Below are 10585 nucleotides of genomic sequence, written 5' to 3'. Positions count from 1 at the left end.
GTATACCTTATCATTATATGAAATTACTATGCTAATTGACTCTGCACTTGTTAAGATTACCTTCCAGATCCTTTGTATGGAAATGAGTTTTATTAGAAAAAGTGGTGACGATTACGTTGTATTTATCGGGTTATATATAAATCTCTCCCGTTAATCCTCTTTGGAAAATAAAACGTGCCAACGCTTGTTTGCTCTATTTAAAACCTTAACAGTCAAATGAAAAAAGAGAATACAATTAAATGTATCAAGATTATGCCCACAACAAAGTTGAATATCATTATTGACATGAATACAATGTAGGTTTCCATTGGTGGTTCACATTTCATTTTGGATGTTATTTTTAAAGTATTAAAATGTAATTCATTTAAAAAAGGCTTCTTTTGCTACTCTTTATAAACAGTATATTTTTTGTATAAAGACAAGTATGACTGCGTGAACTGCTAATACAGAGGGCATATAAATATAGAATTAAAATAAATTGTCTATTGACATAAATGAACGCAACTTATTTATATAAATACAAATTTATATTTGTTATTTATATAAATAGATACAAGTTTATATCAAGTCCACTTACATTGTGCCTTTTTATATATTTTAATTTCTTAACGCGCTATTCTTTATCACTTTATCTCACCTTCCAGTTAGTTTCCTGGAAGGCAATCGGTAAAGCCGTCAAGGAACAATTAAATATTACTTGATGATTTTATCAAACACAAAAATAACCAAGCTATTCACAAGAGGTCTATTCAGAGGTGGTAAATCATAACCAATATAGATCAACGTACATGGATTTTTTTAATCGAATTTCTTCACGGCTGTTGTCATTACCAATTTGTCATTATTGTGATTTTTCTCCGACTTTTGTCATTAGGCTACGGTTTCAGTCGGAGTATGTATGATGTTTAATAATCAACGCATTCTTCGTTACTTCACCATTAAAAATTTGCAGAAATTTTGTTTCACATATTTCAAATTAATGTCTCTGTGCTAAACAGAACATAATGACTTTATCAACTCACCTTGAATTTTGAGATACCGTTCGTTCATTGATCGGTGCCAAGCTTTTCCCACCCTTTTTACTCATACTTCCACAATAAATCCAAAGAACGGGAAATTCTAATAATAATCCAGAATCTTCATTTAAACGAAATCAATATGGGTTCCTTCAGTATGACAACACCTTAACCACAATGTTTACCGCCATATAGAGTTCCATCTCAACATAAACTGGAATTAACTGCGGATTAACGGTCTTAACTATACGGGTCTGAAACGTCCACCTGAGGAATTAAAGCTACAACATATTGATTGGAAATATAACGCTTTATGCCTGATCACTTAATCCACATTTAATCAAAAAAGGAATTTCATTCATCAGATCTGACAGCTAAACTGGGACCTTGTTCAGAACTAACGCAACGGGGGTGGGGGTCTGGATTATGAACCCGTGTACACCGCACGTGCATCACGTGTAATTAGATCACGTCACTGACTATGTATAATACACGTTTATATCATCTGTTAAGGAAAAGTCAGTGTTACCAAGATATGCACGAGCTTAACGTGTTAAAGTAAAGGTTATCATTGGGTTTAATCAGAGCACATTAATTTCAGGAGGAGAAAGCATAGGGATTAACGATTCATTAAACATAAAGTCATAACATTTGATATAAATCAATGTGATCCAATACTTTTATTTATTATACTTAAACATATCATGTTCTTACTCTTCTTGATACCTCTACGTAAATTCCACTAACTAGTTTATAAATACTGAAAATGAAACGTTGTTTCTATAAACTTTTATCTTCGTGTTTGGTATCACAACAGCAGAAAGCAATATAAAAGTGAGATATGTGTTGTAGGGGTCGACGTTAATGACTTATGTAGTAAATGTTGCGATAGAACATTGAAGTTATGCCCACAGCTAAATCATTAGTGATTGTAACATCATCTATATCACGTCTGTTTCACCATTTAATCAATCCAGGTCAATTTCACTCGCTTGTTATTTTGAAGTTTAATGTATTAATAAATGTAATAAATACATTCAAGACATATATTAAGTATTCGTTATTTTTGCACTATATATATCTTATGCAATTGGGCTTTAAAAGGTTATTATTTTGTCAAATGTGTTGAATATCACAAGGAATGAAAATGTACTTCAACTCAGTAACACTTTAACCACAATTTTCCTCTTTATCATTATATACCCATTTCCGTATTTCTGGAAATCGAAGAAATATATTTGGGGGGTTTTTCACAGTAAACGAAAGATAATTCGTCATCTGGGTGTAAATTTCCATAAAAATGACTTACATATACATATAGGAAAAGTATGACGATCGCTAAGTCATGTCCCTTGATCTTAATGTTATAAATCTACTCTAGCCATAATCTAAACTCCTATAGAGAAAACAAACAACATTTGGTAAACCTTCATTTAATTACAACAGATCATACAAGACCACTACAAACAATCTTAGAGTAGAATCAACAGAGCACCAGTATCGACAGAGAAATGTAAACTATTTTGACCAATTTCTTGAGGGATACCAGGTATTTTGTATAAGCTTTAAAACTGTTCTACAATTGCATATTCACCTACTTTCCATCTATTGCAACTATAGATATTATCAAAAAAGTTTATTTTTCAAGCGTAACGTTACCTTTGATATAACAATTAGTGGGTAATTCCCTGCTTAGGTGTAGTTTCTATTTATGAGATTTGTTGGCATGCCTATGTTTGATTACCATTATAGATACGTCAGGATACCATGTTTACTGAATGTTTAAGGTAAAGGTGAATAATCCATTTCTGCTTACCTGTACATTATTTCTAGACAATGAGTTGTCTCCCTTACCTTGATGTTTGCATGTAACATAAACACAGCTATCAAAATAAGAACTGGCCATAACAGTAATGAAAGATTGGCTGTAGGAGACATTCCACACCATTACATTAACATTGATATGTAAAAAATAGCATTAACTTCGTCTTTGAAATATGCCAACACCAAATAACCATCAAAATGTAAATATCTGCATACAAATAAATGCACTGGGCCCATTGAAATAAAACATGTAACATAATTCCATCTGATGTGAGGAAAATGCACAGATAAAAATAGTTGAAGCCTTTATTTAAATGGAAAACATTAACTTCAATGTTTGGTTCAGAAACAGAATAAGAGAAAAACATGGAAACAGGTGAGTTAGAATATTGATCTCGTCTGCTACATTTAATTAGATAATCACTGCGCATGCATGTCCAATATAAATCAAGGATACTATTAAGGACGGGGAATGTGACGATGCCTGCAAAACAAAGTCCTTGTTAATAGTTGGGCGAGAAACATGAATAATCATCATTAGTCTGTCAACTAAAATGCAGAAAAAGGTAGACTCCAAATTATACACAGGACAAAAACAAAACAGAATTGAAAGAAAGACTGCTGAAATCAACATTCAAAGAGGAATGATAAACAATATATTTTTTACTTGTTACATAACCGAAACTTATGTAATAGTATTATATAATATATTAATATATATTGATTATAGTACGACAAGTAGCTTATATCACTTGCTTCATCTATACGATAGTCATGAATACCTTATATGAACAAAGCAAAGCGAAAATGAATTAAGTCATAACAACGGAAATGAACATGGACAAACAGAAAAAACACATGATAAATGCACAAGATATTCCAGATAAGGACGTAATTTGCACTTTACTGTAGACAACGCCATACAAATCTAGGTGGCAGCAACATAAGCCAAAAGATATTGAGGTCAAGCATCATATAAAAAATGGGCAGTACAGTGGAAGTATCGAAAAAACTAGAAGCCAAATTACAAGGGCAAGTAACCTCTGGATATAGTTTTACGCTGTAATATTTCAATGGATTCTTGGCACATTGTTTCAAAAAAGGACAAAGCAGACGAAATTGCAGTATAAAGTGTCACTAACATCACTGGTGAGCCCCATACAGACAAACCTATTGACTTGTGTAAACGTGCTTACACTTTGTGCGTTTTGTTTAAACCTAAGATTAGGACTTGATTATAGTACTGTACAGCTATAGCCTACTAAGCATGCTCCAGTGCTTTTTTGAAACTCATTTAAGAGTTAAATGTTGTTACTTTATCTGTTATTATTGTGTTGTAACAGGTAGCAAGGCAGATCCTAGCAAAACATATTAAAGATCCGTTGCCCTTATCTTAATCAAATTCATGATGTTTATCTCGAATCAGAATGAAATGCCTGGCATTTTATTATTCCTTCTCTGTTAGGATGTAAAATCGACTACCCCGTACCTTAGGAAAAGACATTATCATAAAACATAGAAGCACTGACTAAAATACATTCTTCTATAGGACGTACACAGCTACTTCACACAATGTTTACACCCACAGAATATACATTGTGCAAGTGAGACGCCATTCATAACTCGAAACAGTTCACGTGCTTGCACTTAGTAAAATGAAACCCGTTATTCTTCAATCGGAATTAGCATATAAATTCCGTCTAATAGTGCAAAAACGGTTCCATTTTGTTATCGAAACGGAAAACAATTTTGACAGATGGAAGAGATTTTAATGTGACAGGTATTGGCGGAGAGACAGTAAAGTGATTATCGCCCTGTCGCTTATATTAATCATGCATGCTACATTAAAACATTAACAGTCATTATCATATCAAAAGTGTATACATCACACCGATGCACAACAGAAGGTCACGTGACAAAGTATCACGTGACCTCCTTCCACCCAAACCGTGACAGGGTACTGAGTAGAACCAAGCCATTCTGTATAACTATTATGTAGATAAAATCACATTAGAGGAAATTGAGTCATTATGCATTAACAACAAGGGAGTGAATGCATTAGTTATAATTATCAATAGCAACCACAGGTCACATGAGGATCTGAATCTCTTTTGATATTCCAGGTATTCATATTTATGGAATTTTATTTGAACAGAGCGAAGAAAATAACAATATCTCGAACATGACAGGGGATGCTTAAAATGTTAACAACCAACGTTAAAAGTCGTTAGTGTGCAATCTGTTGATAATCTGATAAATGGTGTCACACAGAGAAAATATATCAACATGGTCGTTTTGCAGCATCTGATAACTGTATAACATGAACTGGATTTATTATTAAGGGCCATGAATCATTGTTTTGAATTTCTTCCCTTTAATGCACGATTTAATATACTAGAAATATCTTAAGCGTATGGAAAACGAAAATCGATAGAGCAAAACTATAATAACATAATGGTATACATATATAAGTCTCTTCATGCTTATGTAAAAGTATCCACTCTCACCTGCAGTTTAACGATTACCAAATACAAGTAATATACCAACCAACCATTGTGTTCCGAGAGCCAGAGTAGATGATACTATGATATTCTATTAAAATGACGAATCAAATCTACGACTAAAAGAGTTTCTTTATGCCAACACGATTACTTAAGTAACCGTTGTTAATTATGTAAAATGTATCATTGATTAGGTTCCCTGTTCACCTTCGTGATTAGAAAAAATGAATAAAAAGTGATTTTATATGAAACAATGAAAGGCCTGACATTGAGAATGAAATCTACACGACAGAAAATGTAGTGGTCCTCGGATTAGCATGCCTACTTACCCCTTTATAATCGGTTAGTTGATTCAACACGCATGGTGTTTATCTGGATCGTTATCATAATGCTACCAATACTCCATCGACAGAATTGCTAAAATTGATCTTACATTGACTTTTAGTTTGGTTTGAATTTTTATTAATGCTAATGATATTTAAGACTTTTTAATGACGTTCCAGGTTTTGATGGTGATGAAAAGCCGGAGTTCGTGTAGAAAAGAAGCGATCTATGATGTTATATTTATGGAACTATTTGATTGGAATCTAGGCCTCGCCGCCTATACATAGATAGGGGCTAGTTGTAGAATATAGAATGTCGTGGTACAGAAAAGGGTGGCTAGTGGAAGAATGTAAGGCATCTAACTCACTTGACCACCAAGACGCACTGGTGGATTAGTGAAATAATTTCAAACAACTTAACCGCCTGGCCATCATGACCTTAAGAAGAGGGTTGGTAGGAAATGTCAGACTTCTTAACCATTTGGCCATCACGGCCAAGTTCGTGGCTAAATATCAGCCAGACACCAAAAAGCCTCGTTACCACACTGAATATCAGAAAGGACATATGTTTTATAGCACAAAGTTATGGAGATTTAACTCCAAAATACCTAAGCGTTACTATAAAACAATACATTGTGTCGTGCCATGGTCCCTCCAGGTCTCCGAATGAAACGTATTGATGCGTTATTAATTCAATTATCCTACATCATATGGGTACGTTGTCTTTTTAATCCACCCTTTATGTGTAAAGGCTTGAGGGCAGGAAAAATTACCAAATTTACATATCACATCAAATGGCGGTCAGTCATCGTCAATGGAGATTTAATTACGGTATTTATCGTAACAGAATTACTATTCATTATAAACGACTGCCATAAAAACTATTTGTATATTCTGACTACCAGATATAGTCCACAACAATAGGTTAATGGAGATTCAGTAAGAAATATATACATGTACTTCAGTTTGGCGATATTTAAAGGCCATGGTGGGGATGACACATGTTTTGATCACATTTAAATTCATTGAAATGTTGATCGATTCCGGAGAAAAATATAGCTTGCTTCGACAGGCTGTCATGAACTTGCAGAACAGTTTGTGGAATGAAAGATGTCTTCAAAGACATTGCTGTTTGGGTGTTATTTGGTGCTTAATATCATTGTATGACAGTATCTCGGGACCTATGAACCTATTAAAATATTTACTAGAGTTTTTGGTTATCCGGTGTATGATAACCGTTGTCGTGGTGTTGTTAATCCCCGTGAAATATTCATCACAATTGGGATTTTAAATTTTCCTTAATTTCAGCCATTCATTTGCATGAGGACATTCAACTGGCGTGAATGAAACCTGACCATCATACCATTTGATAAGAATCTTGTTCACGAGCTATATAACTGAACAAGTTACTGGTTGTTTTTTTCTGTGGTACTTAAATCACTTTGCATTACTTTGAAAAGAAAAACTTCATTTGTTTCCAAGATTAGAATTTCAGATTAGATGGTATTGCCTGCAATTTAAGCTGCATTACGACAAAGAATGAAACATTTTTTCCACTGCAAAGACTAGAGATAGAAAAAGTGGGTTTGATAATTTACCTGTGCAAATGAGTAATATAAAGATTCCACAAAGAGGTACTACCTGTAATTACGAAACAAGTTCAATAACTTAATCAATTATACAGATTGCACATATGGAAGCGAGGAAAAGCAAACGTTTTAAATGCATTGTGTCATCTGGCCAACCAGATATAAACACGCTATATGTCAATTACACAAATTAATCACAATAATGTACATATTAACACATATATCCTCCATGTCGAAAATGAAGAATAATTGTCAGAAATCTGGTAAAATCATGAATAAACTAGGATATATGATACACAATGGAGCAATATACAGATTCCTGTCACAATATACATGAGGCTACAATGCACATGTGTATTAGAGGTTCATCATTTTATGACCATGAAAAACACGTATGTGTGAAAAGTAATAAATTTTGTCACTATCGCTTAATTTACGACTTCTCGAGGGGTTCATACTATCACTTGTTGGGCTGAATAGGGCCTAGTAATAGAGGGTCTTAAGGACCTTAATCTCTGTATCAAACTTTAGATGTCGATACTTCATTATCTTTCACAGATAGATTGGAGGGTAAATCAAAACGGGGGAAGGTCGAAATCAGTATCTAGAGCTGATAAAAACAAGATATAGAATGAACAGATCATGATTAAGTGAAAAGAGCACGTGTTTACACATACAATCCCATGGAAAGTACAATATAACTGTCTACTGTACTGATATCGAGAAAGTATACACTGTTGTGTGTAGCAGTGTCCTTACAATCTACGGCATATATTATATAAATAAACGCCACATTAAAAACGAAATGACCATGTCGTTTGCCTGTTTGTCTTGCGTCTTGACCTTGAATTTTTTCTGCTTCAAATGTTACAACTGCTTCTTCGTGTGTGCTTTGCAATATGCTGCAGTAGCATCATGGTTATTACTTATACAACACACGACACAATATGCTTGATATCTGTTTAAACAGGTGTGTATGGTATAGTAATCTGTAGAGATCAGTCCCACATTCCGTAACGATTCTGTTACTGTTGTCAGAGGAAAACAATGAGAAATAGTAACAGAAACTGGCTATTTAAGCTATACGACAATAACTCCTTACTATGACATAAATAACGACAGATTGTATAAAGCATTAATCCGTCACCTATCCGTCATAACTGATACAAATCTATTGTTTTTTACTAAGTTATATATTGATAAATAAATGCCACCTTTGCAACAAGCCGTCACGCTTGGCAAACGATTACGGGGTATTTAGCAAAGACAATAGAAATGGTACGCCTGTTTAAATTAGAGAACCAATGATATGATCCATAATATGATTAACATCCGATAGTGTCACCAGTCAAGATTTCGGATACCGTGGTAGGTACACCAGAACAAATATTGGTGTTTACTGTGTTATATTTTATGATGATTTTATATAGGAAACATATAATATGAGGTTCTATCTAATGGTCGTTCAGTCATTAAGGCAGTTGATAGTAAGAGGTGGCAGAGTACCATGTACGTCAAAATAAATTACAACCTTAAAACTTTACTGTACGACCGATTACCGCTTGAAAATTCAGAATTAATTTTGATTAAAATACCCATGGGGTGTTCAATTAAATAGTAGGCATTGCTAAAATTACTCGATAAAACGTTGTACTTTTTCATATAAAAGGTATTCCGTAAGTAAAGAAAAACATTTAGCTATTTAAGGAACAATAAAAGCTATATGTGCCGTAACTGGGCGATAATTTTGACATGCTATTTTTTCATCATTAATTTATTAAACACCATATGGTTTGATGAATAAAGCAGTAAAAATCATTCAAATGGCTTCAGATCACTTATAAACGTTAGTTATAACACAGAATTTTTGTACTGAAAAACTGTTGTTTTTATGCCTTTAATATGTTTAAATGAAAACATACCTGCAGAAGTCACTTTAAAATTACTAAAAACATTGTAAAAATGTGTAATGAAATTGTAGACCACAATTTGGCTTCATGGTCTTACCGTATGTACTCATTTCACTTCACTATTGATGTAAATAAATGATTTTTGGCAGTACTGCCAAAAATCATTTTCAGCCCGTATTTGTATATCTAAAATTAAAACCTATGCATTGAAAGTACTGTAATTTTCAAAAAGTTGGTAATTTTTGGTGATGAATAACATATAAAAAGCTCATCTTGATTCGTGAGTATGAAAAATACGGCACATATAACTTTAAAAAATGTTCATAAATATTTTTTGATTACAGTACCATTGGGGTGTTCAATTAAGTAGTAGCCATTGTTAAAATTACGCGATAACACGTTGTATTTTTCATATAATAGCTATTCCGTAAGTAAAAAATATATTTAGCTATTAAAGGAACAATTAAAAAATGACAACAGCCGTATGAATGGACACAAAGTGTTATGGCATGGACCTACCTGAATATTCCAGCTAACTTAATAGCCTTAGCGCTTCTAGATCCACTTTTCAGAGCAGGTGATGTGGAAACCTCTGTCATATTTGTAAATATCCTTGATATATTATCAACGGAAATCCCTTATTGGATGATAAGAATCCCGTGTAAGAAACTTCCTTCACATTAATCCTTCATAAAAAATATCACTTCTGCCACTGACTGACCAAAAAAAACTATAAAGAATGATATGCCATCAGTTTAGGAACAATTACTCGAGCACTTCATCTTCTTCATCCAATTAACGAATGTAAAGTATTAAACATGTTGATAAACGTGTTCCACGTGTAACAAACATCCGTTATTAAGTACATTCCAGTATCCCACCTCCCTTCCACAGCATGGTAGAACCACTATAGCCTATGTTGTTGAGGCGACTGTAGTATAAATATGTGGATGACTGTATACCTCACTGTTTACCGACGTTAGCCACCCAGGGTAGTGGTAATCACAGGTCCAAACCAGATTGTGCCTGGCATTTATGGATGTTCTCTTTAAACCCATTAGGTATTATGTATCACCGCTAGTGGCTCCACCAGAACCTCCAGCACCATGAGACAATATCTTCCAGATATAATTGTTACAACTTAAGCTGTCCAAGAAAATTTGATATAGAAAATGACATGACACAGGAAGGTAAGAACTTTCAGCTCTTCAAAAAAGCGGCGCAAGACAAATAATCAGTTTTCGACTTTTCAAGAGTTATTTTTCAAGAATAGCTGCACCGAACTTGAAACATTTCAAACTGTTTTATCTTCTAAACTGTTGCATGTTCAGAACTATTAACTCCACGTCATATATAAAGTGTCAAGAAAAAATCGTCAGAATTCTCAGCACTTCCAGGCGAAATGTCACTAACAACGGCACG

This window comes from Argopecten irradians, chromosome 1 (genome assembly GCF_041381155.1).
Source record: "Argopecten irradians isolate NY chromosome 1, Ai_NY, whole genome shotgun sequence".
NCBI lineage: Eukaryota > Metazoa > Mollusca > Bivalvia > Pectinida > Pectinidae > Argopecten > Argopecten irradians.
The sequence above is the reverse complement of the archived record's forward strand: the minus strand, read 5'-3'. Positions refer to the sequence as shown.